The sequence below is a fragment of the Pseudophryne corroboree genome, chromosome 5 (genome assembly GCF_028390025.1).
Source record: "Pseudophryne corroboree isolate aPseCor3 chromosome 5, aPseCor3.hap2, whole genome shotgun sequence".
NCBI classification, from domain to species: Eukaryota; Metazoa; Chordata; class Amphibia; order Anura; family Myobatrachidae; genus Pseudophryne; species Pseudophryne corroboree.
Genome location: NC_086448.1, coordinates 89,407,821 through 89,425,172, shown reverse-complemented (window position 1 = coordinate 89,425,172; position 17,352 = coordinate 89,407,821). Strand labels below are relative to the sequence as shown.

Below are 17,352 nucleotides of genomic sequence, written 5' to 3'. Positions count from 1 at the left end.
AAAAGTGGGAGTCACCCCCCATTGTGGACAAGGCTCTATCACGGTTGTCTAAAAAGGTGGCTCTATCGTCTCCTGACACGGCAGCACTTAAGGATCCTGCGAATCGTACACCGGAAAATACGTTAAAATCCATTTACGTCACCACAGGTACACTACTCAGACCAACCATTGCATCTGCGTGGGTGAGTAGTGCTATCGAGAAGTGGGCAGATAACTTGTCATCTGATATAGATACCCTGGATAGGGATACCATCCTTTTAACGCTGGGTTATATCAGGGACGCCGCAGCCTACCTAAAGGAAGCGGCGAGAGATATTGGCCTTTTGGGATCAAAGGCCAATGCCATGGCAGTTTTCAGCTAGGAGGGCATTGTGGATTCATCAATGGAATGCTGATGCTGACTGAAGAAAGCTATGGAATCTCTACCGTATAAAGGTGGTGTATTGTTTGGTGACTGCCTCGCTGATTTGGTATCTACGGCTACCGCGGGTAAGCAGTCTTTTTTTGCCTTATGTTCCTCCACAACAAAAGAAAGCTCACCACTATCAGATGCAGTCCTTTCGGCCAAATAAATACAAAAAATGCCGAGGTTATTCCTTCCTTGCTAATAGAGGAAGAGGAAAAGGTAAAAGATCTCCTGCCATGGCGGGTTCCCAGGAGCAGAAGTCCTCTCCGGCTTCTGCCAAATCCGCCGCATGACGCTGGGACTCCTCTGCGGGAGTTCGCACCGGTGGGGGCACGTCTCAAACTCTTCAGTCAGTTCTGGGTTCGTTTGGACCTGGACCCATGGATATTAGAAATAGTGTCCCAGAGGTACAAACTGGAGTTTCAAGACGTTCTCCCTCGTCGATTTTTCAAATCGGCCTTACCAGCTTCTCTTCCGGACAGGGAGGTAGTATGCGATGCAAAACAAAAGTTGTGTCAAAATCAAGTCATTATCAGGGTTCCCCCGTCACAACAGGGAGAAGGCTTTTATTCGAGTCTGTTCGTGGTTCCGAAGCCGGACGGCTCGGTCAGACCAATTCTGAACCTAAAATCCCTCAATTTCTACCTAAGAAAATTCAAATTCAAGATGGAATTTCTCCGAGCAGTGATCTCCAGTCTGGAGGAAGGGGATTTTATGGTGTCGGACGACATAAAGGATGCCTACTTACACGTCCCCATATATCCTCAGCATCAGGCTTACCTGAGGTTTGCCATTCAGGATTGTCATTACCAATTTCAGACGTTGCCGTTTGGTCTGTCCACGGCTCTGAGGATTTTCACCAAGGTAATGGCGGAAATTATGGTTCTCCTGCGCAAGCAAGGAGTCACAATTATCCTGTACTTGGATGATCTCCTGATAAAGGCGAGATCCAGGGACAAACTGGTGCAGGACATTACGCTCTCCCTGACAGTTCTTCAACAACATGGTTGGCTCCTAAACTTGCCAAAGTCGCAGTTAATTCCGATGAAACGGCTGTCGTTTTTGGGAATGATTCTGGACACAGAGTTACAGAGAGTCTTTCTTCCAGTGGAAAAGGGCTCTAGAAATTCAGAGTCTGGTCAAACAAATTCTGAAACCAGCGAGAGGGTCAATCCTTCAATGCACTCTATTGCAGGGGAAGATGGTGGCTGCCTACGAGGCCATTCAATTTGGCAGATTCCATGCCAGAGTGTTTCAGTGGGACCTGTTGGACAAGTGGTCCGGATCCCATCTGCACATGCACCGGAAAATAATCCTGTCCTCCAAGACCAGAATCTCACTCCTGTGGTGGTTGCACAGCTCTCACCTCCTAGAGGGACGCAGATTCGGGATCCAGGACTGGATCCTTGTGACCACGGATGTGAGTCTCCGAGGCTGGAGAGCAGTCACACAGGGGAAACCTTCCAGGGAAGATGGTCAAGCCAGGACATTTGTCTACACACAAACATTCTGGAGTTAAGGGCCATTTACAACTGCCTTCTTCAAGCGGAACATCTTCTTCGCAATCTGCCCGTCCTGATCCAGTCGGACAATATAACCGCAGTAGCGCACATAAACCGCCAGGGCAGAACAAAGAGCAGAGCAGCAATGGCAGAGGCCACAAAAGTTCTCAGCTGGGCGGAAAGACATACAAGCGCTCTGTCAGCGATCTTCATTCCAGGAGTGGACAACTGGGAAGCAGACTTCCTCAGCAGACACGATCTCCATCCAGGAGAGTGGGGTCTTCATCAAGAGGTCTTTGCAGAAGTGACACGTTGTGGGGGAATTCCTCAAATAGACATGATGGCGTCTCGCCTCAACAAGAAACTTCAGAGATATTGTTCCAGGTCGAGGGACCCTCAAGCAATAGGAGTGGACGCTCTAGTGACACCATGGGTGTTTTAGTCGGTGTATGTGTTCCCTCCGCTTCCACTCATTCCAAAGGTGCTACGGATCATAAGAAGAACAAAAGTTCAGGCGATTCTCATTGGTCCGGACTGGCCAAGGAGGGCTTGGTATCCAGATCTTCAGTAATTACTCATAGGAGGTCCCTGGTCTCTTCCTGTACGAGAGGATCTGTTACAGCAGGGGCCGTGCGTATATCAATACTTAATGCGGCTACGTTTGACGGCTTGGCGGTTGAACCCCGGATTCTAGCCCGAAAGGGTATTCCCAGTGAAGTCATTCCCACACTTCTTCAGGCTAGAAAAGGAGCGACGGCGAAACATTACCACCGTATTTGGAGAAAATGTGTCTTGGTGTGAATCCAAGAAGGCTCCTACAGAAGAATTTCAGGTAGGACGTTTTCTCAATTTTCTATAAGCAGGTGTGGATGCGGGCCTAAAGTTGGGCTCCATTAAAGTACAAATTTCAGCCTTATCGATTTTCTTCCAAAAACAATTGGCCTCCCTTCCAGAAGTTCAGACTTTTGTGAAAGGCGTGTTGCACATCCAACCTCCCTTTGTGCCCCCTGTGGCACCGTGGGATCTAACGTGGTGTTGCAATTCCTTCAATCTCATTGGTTTGAACCTTTACAAAAGGTGGAGTTGAAATTCCTCACTTGGAAAGTGGTCATGCTGTTGGCCTTGGCATCCGCCAGGCAGGTGTCTGAATTGGCGGCCTTATCTCACAAGAGCCCTTATTTGATCTTCCATGAAGATAGAACAGAATTGAGGACTCGTCAGCAGTTTCTGCCGAAAGTGGTTTAATAGTTCCACTTGAACCAGCCTATTGTGGTGCCAGTGGCTACTGACGCCTTGCTGGAATCTAAGCTTCTCGATGTAGTAAGAGCTTTGAAAATTTATGTCGCCAGAACGGCTCAGTTTAGGAAAACAGAGACTGTTTGTCCTGTATGCTCACAATAAAATTGGAGCTCCTGCTTACAAGCAGACTATTGCGCGCTGGATCTGTCATATGATTCAGCAGGCTCATTCTACGGCTGGATTGCTGTTACCGAAATCGGTGAAGGCCCATTCTACCAGAAAGGTGAGCTCATACTGGGCTGCTGCCCGGGGGGGTCTCGGCTTTACAACTTTGCCGAGGGGCTACTTGGTTGGGTTCAAACACCATTGCGAAGTTCTACAAGTTTGATATCCTGGCTGAGGAGGACCTCATGTTTGGTCAGTCGGTGCTGCAGAGTCATCTGCACTCTCCCGCCCGTTCTAGAGCTTTGGTATAAACCCCATGGTTCTTGAAGTGTCCCCAGCATCCTCTAGGACGTATGAGAAAATAGAATTTTAATACCTACCGGTAAATCCTTTCCTCTTAGTCCGTAGAGGATGCTGGGCGCCCGTCCCAGTGCGTACTGTATCTGCAGTTATTAGTTATGGTTACACACATGTTGTGTTACGTTTATGGTCAGCCTGTTACTGATGTTGTTCATGCCGTTGACTTGCGTTGTTGAATGCCATGTTGTACGGCGTGCTTGAGGTGTGAGCTGGTATGTATCTCACCTTACTTTAACAATAAATCCTTTTCCTCGAAATGTCCGTCTCCCTGGGCACAGTTCCTATAACTGGAGTCTGGAGGAGGGGCATAGAGGGAGGAGCCAGTTCACACCCCTTTGAAAGTCTTAAATTGCCCATGTCTCCTGCGGATCTTGTCTATACCCCATGGTTCTTGAAGTGTCCCCAGCATCCACTACAGAAAAGGATTTACGGGTAGGTATTAAAATCCTATTAATTTTTTTGCGAAAATACCTAGGTCCATGGCTTTTTGCAAATCATATGTATTTTCATGAGATAAAGGATTTTTTTTTTGGCTGCAATTGGATACGGCAAAAAAAAAAAACCACCTATTTTTTGCTGTCTAAAGATTTTTGAGACTAATTGGATACCCCACTTTGTTTTTGATAGTAAACAGATCTGGTATTTATGCTTCGTATTCTGTAACCAGAAACCAAGTGTGCCTGATGCAGATGTCGTTGATATAATGTATCTAACTGGAAATGGTCTTCTATGAATTGGGCTTAGTCACAGGCAGGTCGCATTGATGTAGCTTGTACAGTTGTACAGTGAATGGGGGGGTGTAGAGACTACAGTTGTGTTGCAGGGAAGCGATTGTGCGTAGAAAACGGTGACTGCAGCATCAGCTCTTAATCGCTCCCGTGTGTTCCCTCATCACCTGAGTGCAGAGTGGCTTCAGCATGATGATCTGCAACATTTTTCTAGATAGTTTGAAGTGTTTGCCTGACACCACCTTTAAAGAGGCATTCACTTCATATATAACACTAGGACATCACAACATCACAAGATATAAACCATTAATTAATATATTATCAGGTTTCCCATAATAGTATTTTTGAACCATTGTGTGATGGGTCACTAGCTATTGTGGTCACCATATAGCCTCATCCCGGTGTCTCTCCAGTTTCATCCAGAAATGTTCTCTCCCACCTCATGTCTCTTCCCTCCGCCCTCCTCCTGTGTGTCTCCGGCCTTGTCTCCCCTTCCTTCTGTCTCTTCACAGCCTTATGTCCCATCACTGTGGGTCTCTCCACAGCCTCATGTCATCGTAAGCCCTGTGTCGCTGCAGCTTTAAGTCATCGTAACTCTGCCTATATCTGCTGTTTTGGAACCATTTACATCACTCTGTTTCAAGAGACTGGTTACTAGCAGTATTGAAATTCAAGACAAAGCCGTGTAGGTGTATTCTGCATGTAAAACATGTTTAGTGTCTCTAAAATTACTAGTCTAGAAATACGTTCTATAACAGGAACATAAAATGTTGGCGGCAGATTGTGGCTCCTGGGGGAAAATACTCTGTTCTTATGCAGCCTCCGTGACCTGTTCCACAAACGTGCTGGTATCCGATCTACCTCATGATGTTGTGTTTGTATGTCCTGGGGTGGCTAATTCCTTTTTAATACCAAGCATTTACATTTTTTGTGGATGTAATTTGAATGTTATAATGTATATTCGTTTATTTTTTTTATTTTTTTTGTGCCACACCAAATCATTTAGACAGAGCTGCTCTTCCCACCAGAGCCTATAAAGGCTATTTTGGTGTCTCAGTTACAGGGACAAAGGGGTCTATTTATTAAGCCTTGGAGAGAGAGATTAAGTAGCAGCCAATCAGCTCCTGTCATTTTTTTTGAAACACAGCCTGTAACATGACAGTTAGGAGCTGATTGGCTGCTACATTATCTCTATTCACTTTACCACTCTCCAAGGCTTAGTTAATAGGCCACAATGTGACTTGTATTAACATCACAAGTCTGACACTGGGGCCAGGGTTTTTAGTACGTTAGGCCCAAATGTATTACACATTAACAAGATAAAGTGGAGACGGATAAAGAGAGATAAAGTACCTGCCAATCCGCTTCCTAACTACCATGTCACAGGCTGTGTTAGAAAAATGACAGGAGCTGGTTGGCTGGTAGTTTATCACTATTTATCCATCTCAACTTTATCTCTTGATAAGGCTTAATACATTTGGGCCCTAGTGGTTTGGTCATAGAGACACCGCTATATGTCTACCATAAGGCAACGGGTGAAAATCAGACCAAAAAAAACTAAATTTTACAGTAAACTATTTTGTCCATGTGAGGTAAACGTGACATATGCCACTTCTGCCACCATTGCGGTCTGTTATTGCCATTGGTAGATGTCCCAATAAACAGGGCAAGAGACAGACCTTATTTATATGCTTGGTTTGGTTTTGGCTGAATATATTGCCAGGTACAGAGTGATATCAGACTAACTGCCCTGGTTCAGCGGGTGTGGTGTGCAAAGTCGACCACACTTAGGTCGACAGTGTCTAGGTTGACCACTATTGGTCGACATGGTTTCTAGGTCAACAGGGACTCCAGGTCGGCATGTACTATGTCGACATGTCAGTAGGTCGACATGATTTTTTTAACTTTTTTGTGTGTGGGGGGGTTTCTCTGTACAGTAACCGAGAACCCCAATTAGTGCTCAGTGTCCCCTCGCATGGCTCGCTTTTGGGCAAGGTGCCTCACTGCGCTCGGCACAGGTTACCGCTCCCAATTGTAGTCCACGTGGATTGTGTAAAGTATGAAAAGGTTAAAAATGGGGGGGAAATGTGACACGTCGGCCTTTTGTCATGTCGACCTAAAACTTGTCTACCTAGAGTCCCTGTCGACCAATAGTGGTCGACCTAGAGACCGGATACCGGTTCAGCATGTATAGCCAGAATTAACTTTAAATTGCTCTATAGTCCTACACTGTTATCCCTATATTTAAATCCAGTGATAGCTTTAAAATATCAAATGAGGATTTATCTCAGTCGGTTTCTCAATCTCAGACCTCGGTCTTCTCTTACTGGGTATCATTGAGTGTGTGTGTGTGTTTCAGGGTACTGTGTCCTGAAATACAATACAATATAGTAGTAGTGTTTTGGTATTTTAAATATGTCAGTAATGTGTAAAGAATTGATTTCCAGTTTCTTTAGTTGAGGGGATTATCGGTTGTCCCTAATAACTGCATGTACCCTGCAGTGCTTCTAGAAAGAGTCACATAAATTATCATAGAGCACTTCAAAGGATCTCTGCATCTAAAGGCCGGTTCCGTCACACACAATGAGGTCATGTTCCCAGTTTGATAAATTGGATATATCATTCTGCATGCCTTTTGTTAACATGTAGCAAATTGCCTTTGTACTCCTCATGACTTGCTGTGCAGTTTCTGGTATGAAATATAGAATTGTAAGTGTTTATTTAAAAATAAAAAATAAAAATGTCCTGTTAACACTGCCACTCCGGCAGCCGGCATACCATACTAAACCCCGCCTACCTTACCTATTCCTATTGCAGAATTGCTACACATTTGTTTGACTATTGATATATTACTGATGTTACTGTACATCCAACTGTATTTTAAACTTGCCAGATCTACAGTTTTGACATTTGATATCTTTGTGCGTATGCCTGGCTGTACTATTCTATTTACCTCTCGTTTTTGTAATTTACGTGCGACTGTACCATCCAATTATACTCTTTAGAAACCTAAATAAATGTTTTGTTGAAATGTCCCTGCATCAGGTCCCTACTGATCTTAGTTGTCACCTTTTTAAAGGAGCAGATTGGAGTTTCTTTCTGTATTGAATCCTCCACCATTATGTGCTAATTTTATTAGCCCAGCAAATTCAGGATGATTACAGCAGCAGGGAGCTGTAATGTACATGACCCGATGATTGAACTGCAGACTCCCAGCTTGTAGAGAGCAGCCTCATTCATCCAGAGTCGGCTTGACTTCCAGTAGCTGCCACTGAATTGCTTAGTAGCGGCCAGTGATTGTTTCCTCTATCTCACTATACATCTCTGCTGCCTGCTCACTGTGACCTCAACTAGAACCACATTTCTTTTAGTGCCAGCGATCAGCAGTCACCTAGTAGAATTGGGGTAGTGGCCAGTTTGACATTAAAGATGTCAATAACGGGAACTGCGTGAGGTTGACCACGGGATGGTGACATGTTAACAGTGTCTGATTGACAACTTCAAACATGATCCTTGTCCCACTTGTCGCTGTTTTTGAACTCTTGTAAGGATCCTGTGAGTATGGACTGGAGTCCACATCTGGGGTTTCCTAAGAATGAGTTTTAGGGGACACTGTGCTGACCTTGTGATGGCAGGGTGGCCGTCAGTGAGGACTCCTAACATGCGCTGCCTTTCCCCACTCATGTACAAATGCTCTGAAGGTGGAGCCCCCTTCCACACTACATTGCACCCCCCACACTCACTGCTTCTTACCAGGTGGGTACAGACTACTGATTCTCCAACTAGCCAGGTGCCACGTCTGCTGCCTGTCACAGACATGGAAGAGCAGCAGCGTCATATGTTAGAAACTGCTGGCTCTTCTTTTATCCCCGCGATCGGTGCTCCATGCGGGGACATTAAAGACACTGTAGGAGTCACTGATTCAAACTCTGTCCTCAGGACCCCAAATATTGCATGTTTTCCAGGTCTCCTCACAGAATCACAAATTAAAAAATTGGCTCCATCTGTGGATCTTTAAAAATGTCATTGAGTAATGAATTCATCTGTGCACCTGCTGGGTGACCTGGAAAACATGCACTGTTTGTTGGGTTCTGAGGACCGAGTTTGAGAACCTATGGCCTAATGGTAACTCCGGTCCTGCTCTTACCTGTGGGATGGATGTGAAACACATTGCACAAGCTGGCCCCTTTCAGTGACGGGCAGGGCCGGTTCAAAGCCCTTGTGGCGCCCCAGGCGAAAAATAGGGGTGTGGCTTCATACAGGGGCGTGGTCGGTCACGCCTCCTGTAGAGTTGTGCCCCCAGTAGTGCCCCCATTTGTACCCCCAGTAGCGCCCCCATTTGTGCCCCCAGTAGCGCCGCTTAAAATAAAAAATGAATACTTACAATCCCCGCTCCTGAGTCCCGACCGCTGCAGACCTCCGCCAGCGCCGCTCCTCTCCTCGGATCTATGGGAGAGACGTCATGACGTCTCTCCCATAGCACAGCATAGACACTAGAGGTCAATCATGACCCCTAGCGTCTGTGCCAGTCCCACAATGCTGTGCGGTGCGTGATGACGTCAACGCGCACCGCACAGCAAAGGTACTCTCCACGAAGGGAAACTAGACTTATAGCGTCTAGTTCCCTTCACAGCAGGGGACACAGCGGCAGCGGGGGGGCACAGTTGCCATGGTGCGGCGCCCTCCGGATGGCTGCGCCCCGGGCATAAGTCCTGCTTGCCCGTGGCAAGATCCGCTACTGGTGACAGGATTTGAGGAAGGGAACCAATCACACAGGAGAAGAGCATGTGCTGCTTCTATTACAGACAAGTCACACATGTGCAGCATTGGATGAAACTTACATGTTCCCGGGGTGTCCGATACATCGGTGATCCCCGTGTGTCTGCTATATGTGTGTTCATGTTTTGTTTGAAGTTCCGTACACCCCTTTGTAATATGCCCTCTCCTAGTGTTATTCTTCTAATGTGTTTTGTGTTAGCCAGTGTCTCGGCCACTTACAGTAACGCGTTACAGGCTTACAGCAGTGGTTCTCAAACTTTTTTGAATCACAGCACCCTAGAGTATCCAGAGTTTTTTTCACAGCTCCCCTGTGCCAAAAGTTTCTCATTGAGAAATTTAGAAAGAGATATTAACTTAAGTAAATTGTGTTTTATATATCATCCTTAGGAGCCGTTATGTGGTGAGTGACAGGATTTGCTTTTGTTTCTGCACATATTTTATGATTGGCAGCCACTAGCACTGGTTTTGCCTATTGCATTGACCATAAATAGTATGAATTGGCCCTGGACCATCAATCCAAGGTACCCCTGCAAGTGTCCTGAGGCACCCCAGGGTGCCTCAGAACACAGTTTGAGAACCACTAGGTTACAGTGTTTATTGGAAACTTACTGTACAATAGTGTCTGTAAATTCTATCCCATACCCTTCCTGCTCCAAGTTATATCTGCCTCTAATCCTCCTCATCCCTTAACTATCTAAATCCTTGTTGCCCGCAATGGTGATGATGCAGGCAAATATTTTTTTATTAATTCTTTGAAATATGACGCAGCCAGAATGTAACCACAGACCACAAATTTACAAAAAATAAAAACCCACGATTCCTATAGAGCAACACTGCTCTCCTCTGAGACATTCTCCTATTCCTTTTCATAACCCTGGAACGTTTTATTTTCAGAAATAGCTTTTTCGGAAATGTCTCATTGTAAAATGAACAATTAATTAGCTATTTATATTTATTCTTTTAATTATAACAAAAGTAGTGAATTTATGTCAGCAGGAGAATTTTTTTTCTGTCTGCATTCTCACCAGGGAGCCAAGAGGTTTATAGGGATAAATATAACAGCCTGCCATTCACGGGCACCAGTGTCAATTTGGAGATATAATAGCTCACAGGTTCTCAAACTCGGTCCTCAGGACCCCACACGGTGCATGTTTTGCAGGTCTCCTCACAGAATCACAAGTTAAATAATTAGTTCCACCTGTGGACCTTTTAAAATCTCAGTGAATAATGAATTCACCTGTGCACCTGCTGGGTTACCTGCCAAACATGCACTGTGTGGGGTCCTGAGGACCGAGTTTGAGAACCTGTGTAATACTGTAGCTTGATTTTAATGTAGCAATTTATTTTAAGGCAACATCAACCCAGTTTCTCTAACGTCCTAGTGGATGCTGGGGACTCCGTAAGGACCATGGGAATAGACGGGCTCCGCAGGAGACATGGGCACTTTAAGAAAGAATTTAGATTCTGGTGTGCTCTGGCTCCTCCCTCTATGGCCCTCCTCCAGACCTCAGTTTGAATCTGTGCCCGGACGAGCTGGGTGCTGTTCAGTGAGCTCTCCTGAGCTTGCTGTAAGAAAGTATTTTGTTAGGTTTTTTATTTTCAGGGAGCTCTGCTGGCAACAGACTCCCTGCATCGTGGGACTGAGGGGAGAGAAGCAGCCCTACTCTCTGCAGATAGGTCCTGCTTCTTAGGCTACTGGACACCATTAGCTCCAGAGGGATCGTACACAGGATCTCACCCTCGTCGTCCGATCCCAGAGCCACGCCGCCGTCCCCCTCGCAGAGCCGATAGACAGAAGCCGGGTGAGCATAAGAAGCAAGAAGACTTCGAAATCGGCGGCAGAAGACTCCAGTCTTCACTGAGGTAGCGCACAGCACTGCAGCTGTGCGCCATTGCTCCCACACACACCCACAAACTCCGGTCACTGTAAGGGTGCAGGGCGCAGGGGGGGGGGCGCCCTGGGCAGCAATTAGGACCTCTTGGCAAAAGTTTTGCATATATACAGTTGGGCACTGTATATATGTATGAGCCCCCGCCAAAATATTGTACATTAAAGCGGGACAGAAGCCCGCCGCTGAGGGGGCGGGGCTTCTTCCTCAGCACTCACCAGCGCCATTGTTTCTCCACAGCTCCGCTGAGAGGAAGCTCCCCAGGCTCTCCCCTGCAGATACACGGTAGAAGAGGGTAAAAAGAGAGGGGGGGGGGGCACATAATTAGGTGCAAAAATCATTATAACAGCGGCTACTGGGTTAACACTAAGTTACTGTGTTATTCCTGGGTTATATAGCGCTGGGGTGTGTGCTGGCATACTCTCTCTCTGTCTCTCCAAAGGGCCTTGTGGGGGAACTGTCTTCAAAAAGAGCATTCCCTGTGTGTGTGGGGTGTCGGTACGCTTGTGTCGCTTACGGAGTCCCCAGCATCCACTACGGACTACGAGAAATAGATTTACCGGTAAGTAAAATCTTATTTTTGTTCCTTTGAATCTAGTGGCTTTTTCTACAAATTCCCGCAGGTGCCTGCAAATTGCCGGCCGATACATTTGGAGTTGCTGGCCGATACGTTTGGAGTTGCCGGCCGATACATTTGTTATATTGCCCTTAAATATTACACGGTGCTTTACAGATTATTTATCAGTCTCTGTCCCATTAGACTTCACAGTATAAATTCTGTACTTCATAAACTGATTCATTTTGTCAGAAGCCAGTTGTCCTAACAATGCATTTTTGTACTGTGGGCATAAACTCACACAAAGTGTGAGAACATACAAACTCCACACAATAGACCCATTTTAAGGTAGAAATGTATGTTCTGCCCATAGACTCTTACTGTTCCTCACTAAATTCACATAAGTGAAAGCTGGGGCGGTACACAATATAACAATGTTTGAAGAGGCCTATTACAGTCATCCAAGCCATTAATGGTTGGATTGATAATGGGGTTCTACTTGTATATATTTTTCTATGTGTACTACCCTGTACTTGATCTCCTTGAGAAAAGCATCTATCTTAAACTGGGTATTGATGGTAATTTCTAGTATTCCGGGTGAGTGAAGGTTGCAATTGATGTAACTGATAGACTCGTGTCTGCGTCTGTAAAGAATGTCTTCCTGAAAGGTTGGACTCCAGTTACAGTGAATATCCGCTATAAGCTACAGTACTTTAAGACGACACACAACAAGGCTCTGTTTCACGGAACACACAACGTTCTATAATTACTCAAAATTGGCTTGTACGCTTTCTATATAGCATCTGCAACTCTAATATTACCCAGTGACGGAGCCTAATTAGTCACCTGTACAGCTTGCTCTAAAGACTCCTCTTCCGCTGTGGTGAGGTCTCTGTGATAGGAAGTGTCCTTTGATGTCCTGGTAATTTCTGATGTAGTTTAGATACATGAAGTAGACTCTGGTTTTTGTTTTTTTTTTCTTCCATAATTGCATTTTACCCACAAAGATGGTGATGGCTAAATATTCCCATTGTTTGTTCTTATCTTTATCCCTCTGTTAATCCCCTTTAACACTCATTCCACCAAAAATAGCTTGACACTTTAGGTCTTTAAATAGATTCTAGCTTGATGGTCCCCGTGTCACCATTCATAATGTCTGTTTGCAGCATGTCGAAATGGACAAACTCGTGACATTGTCGACAGGCCGTTTTAATGCTCACATCTGTATATATTTTTTTTTTAAATGTCCGTATTTTACGGTTTTATGTTAGAGGTCGACATCTTAACCATGTTGACATCATAACAGTCAACATTCTGTGGTCGACCATATAAATGTCGATTTAATGAATATTCTCATTGTTGCTGCATATCCTTTAACCCTTTATGACTTCTTGTTCGTTTAAATGGACATTTATAAAAAAAAAAATGTATTGCATAGAGTGTTGTGAAGACGGTTGCCATTCACATCCACATGTCCATTTAAACGTACAAATATACTGTGACAATGTTCCGGGAGATGGTAGCATCAGCTTGTAACGGTCTCTGTGAGCTTGAAAGATGGCGTCGCCCAGAATTATCACCACAAGGTGAGTATCCCACATTACAAGTAAAACGATGTAATTTATCAACTGAATTTTGGCAAAACGATTATGCGAACAGTAATTGGAGTTGCTAGAGTATGAAAATATCAGATTAGAATGGATCGCAATGTTTTGGTGTACGAGCTACAATGCTACCAATCATTGTTCATCAGGATGAACCTTGGATCTAAATGACCAAACCATGGAGCCTATTCATCACCATCCTCCTCTTGGATGTGGATGTCATGTGATAAAATCACCCAAACTCGCACTTGCGATAGTTGATTACATCGCAGGGATGTATCAATTATCGCATGTAGGGACAGAGCTTGCGGTCAAGCTCTGTCCCTGCGATGACACTTCGCAGCATCATCGGGGTATTTGTCGTAAAAAATACCCCAATGTTATGCGACGACATTGCCGCTACCGCTGCGGCCCGGTCACCCCAAACCCCCCCCCCCGGCGCAACTATCCCTGCGTGCTGCTGACACAAGCACCCCCTTCCCCCAAGCAGGATAATATACCTGTCCAGGGAGCTGGTCCGCACTGCTTCTGCTGGGCGCCGGATCCTGTGTGCTGCGGTGACCCCTGGTGATGTAAAGTGCACTGCCGCTTTGCAGCGTCACTTTACTGCACCGGGGTCACACTGCAGCATATGGGGGGCCCGGCAGCACGCAGCGGACACCGGCTCTCTGTACAGGTGAGTATGATTTTGTTTTTTTCATTTTTCTTTTTTTTTTTTACACTTTGATCAGCTTTTGTGTCCATCAGACACGCATAGCTGATCACTGTAGCCAGGTCCCGCTCAGCTCAGAGAAAGCTGGGCAAATGCCTCCCTATCGCAGTGCTGCCTTGTTATCTCACCAGCCTGAGCTGGTGAGATTATCACAGGGCACACTGTAGTTTTTTTCACTTCTTCTTTTTTTTTTTAAATCTGGTAAAATCGTATTTCCCATCGTAAGTGTGGGGAATACAATGTGGCTTACTATAAAAAAAAAAAGTGAATTAAAGGCTTTGGAGCAGTTTTCATCTAAACACCCTTTTTTCACATTATTTTAGTAAAAATAATGCTAATAAATAGACCCCTATATCTATTTGAGTTACGTACGGCCTCATTTGTCTACTTTACCAGTGTCCTCACTGGGAAATACGAAATGGGTCATAGGCGGTTAAATGATTGTCTGTATAATGACACGGCAGGAACAGTGGAACATTAGTTTTACTCCTGAAATGCTCCTGATCTTTACGCAAAGAAGTGTGTTTGTTTTTAAATTTATTCTATAAACCTGTAGCAAAAAGTCCCTTTTAATATCGTCAATTTGTCTATCGTGCTCCATTATTGCAGCATAGGTTTCTATAAAATCTGTTCTATAAATCTGCTGCATACTCTAAACAACATTTTGTTCCTTCATGCAATCATTTTGATGCTTGCCTCCTTGTGTCATTGGTAAGGAACGTAGCAGACACAACAGACTCTACATGAACACCATGCAGTAAATCTCTATCCGTCTTCTGTGCGCTGCCAAAGCTCCGAAACCATTGTACAGAATGAAGGTGTAACAGACTGCCTTTCTGGTGAAACATTTTGTTTGTTGCTGTGTTCCTGGAACAGGCTTGATTCTATAAGTCATGCCTTTAAGACAAGGGTTGCAAAGAAGCCAAAATGCTTACAAGTATGTTGGCTCTTATCCTCTGTTTATGATTTGAAGGATCAAACTTTCGGAATGTTTTCATTGGAACCTAAAAGCCCTGTGATATTTTTGCCTCTAGGGATAAACATTGAAATCCTAAAATAGGAGGTATCACTACAGAACGGTCTCGCTGAAACGTGCAGCTAAATGGCATGTTTATTATCTGTGTAGCACAGCCAGTCCAGCTATTGTTTTTATTTCTTATTTGGTGCAGGCGAGTTTTAGGAATATTGTCTTCTGGGACATGGTGCATAATAGAACGTCGAAAAGAACATTGCTACACAGCCGTGTTGGTGTTATTTCCTTGTAAGGTCATTTTTATTGAGTTGCAGCAATGCTAGAAAATAACCAAGGATAGAGAATCCGGCTTTTACATTTTGGCAGAAGGATATGGAATGTCTATTGGACAGATGCAACACTTTTCTGTGTACTGTAGTCACACATCCAAACATTTTGGCTTTACACGATAACATACCACTTATACTGTATGACATATTACATGCTTGAAATGAGTTTATAGTGGACAGCTTTTATTTCAGGGTCAGGTCTTCAACAGTAATCCGCTGAACCGCTGTTCCTAGTGTATTTGAATGTAGATCACCAAAAGCTTGCAAGTTACTGCAATAGGTAGAATGTCTCTACAGCTGGCAAAGCATTCTGGGAGTTACAGTACAATGGGTTACTTTAGACTGGCCTATCCAGCAAAGCCATGCTTCTTTGCATCTGTTTCCTTTAGCATTTACGGAGAAACGCGTTTCATGAAAATGGTTGCATGTTATTATACTTCTCTATATTACAGGTCCGTTATCTCTCAAATTAGGGATGTGGGATTATTGCTAAAAAAAAATATATTTTTTAATAAACATCAAAAAGGAACAGTTGGCTGAACGTTATGTTCTTTTCCATTTTTTAATGAATATTCACATTTTTGGTTCATTCATGGTGGATAGTCTGTTAGGGGCAGACTAGATGGTTCAAGTGGTTCTTATCTGCCGTCAAATTCTGTGTTCCTAAAGTGTTGCAACCAAGGCAAAGCTGCATAATTCTATGTGAATTGCCAATGTCTTCATCAAATAACTAATCACTTGTTAACACTCAAGTGCTTAAATTTAAACTTGTTCATGAGACATTTTCTGTTGTTCACGTTTAACTATAGAGATGTGTTTGTGGTTTTTCTCTTTGATGTAACAGTTATGAAGTCTCACTTGTTGGTTGTCTTACTGGATTCAGTCATTAGATGTTGGTTTTAAACAGCCCTCTCAACTAATGAGTGCTAATTTGGCTACCTGCAGGTTAACAGGACAATAAAATGCAATTAGCCTTCAAGGGAAAAAAAATAAACTTCATCCTTGTATGCAGATTTATTACTGCTATAAAACAGAAAAACACATTAACATTTGTGCAATGTTCACACAGTTGTGTTGGCTGTGTCCCTTTAAATCACTGCCGAACAGTGCACCAAGAGAGGTTCAGACAGAAATGCAAGAGATTAAATAAGTCCTCAGCACTCCATCTTTGTCCATTATGGATCAGTAATCTTTACTAATGGGTAATCTGTCCCGTACTTTACATTCATTCACCCTGCTTTCTTAGTATACAATATTAGTAACCTAATAAAACCATTGTAGTATCCTAGTTCATAAATTGCCTTACTGTCCTTCTGTAGCGGCTGTTTCCAGCTTTGAGGCTAAGTAATAGAGGCTCATTCAACGACCGGAAATATGCCATGAATAGACGCATTGATGTTGGATCCCTTTTCGTAAATTGCAGAAGCATAAATCAAGTAGGTCTTATTTTTAGATCTATGTATAATAGATCTATGTATAATAGTCCTAAAGGTCTAAATATGTCATTTGAAATTGTAGTTAGACCATTCTAGGCGAATTAGAAGTAATGACCTAAAGATGATCTGTTAGGAGATATATTTTTAGATGTAGGTTCAATGTTATCATTCTGAAATGACTGAAGATATACGGCAAGAAGGATGTGCTTTGTGGGGTGGTCTTCAGTTCGCCGGCTGTCGGGATCCCGGCGCACAGTATACCGGCGCCGGCATACCGACACTTTATCTCCCTCTTGGGGACCCCCCTGGAGGGAGAATAAATAGCGTGGTGCACCACCGTGCCTGCAGCGTGGCGAGCGCAGTGAGCACGCAAGGGGCTCATTTGCGCTCGCTGCGCTGTCGGTATGCCGGCGGTCGGGATTCCGGCACCGGTATGCTGGTCGCCAGGAGCCCGGCTGCCGGCATACAATACTATACCCGCTTTGTGGCCTGAAGAAGAGGTCCATTGTGTCCCGAAATCCTGCCTTATTGTGTGCATGCACTACAGCTCCTGCAACTAGTGGTAGTTGTGGCACCATGGTAGTCAGGGGTTCTTAGCCAGTGGTACCTGTACTCCTTGGGGTATGAGACATTCAAGCTGGGGTACGAGGCACGCTGTCATACATTGTCATCTT

General features: G+C 44.5%; 1 protein-coding gene across 3 annotated transcripts in view; it reads left to right on the top strand.

Annotated features, from left to right (window-relative positions):
* MINDY3 (MINDY lysine 48 deubiquitinase 3) overlaps positions 1-17,352 on the top strand; it is a 265,183-nt gene that overhangs the window by 168,692 nt on the left and 79,139 nt on the right. The window lies entirely within an intron of this gene.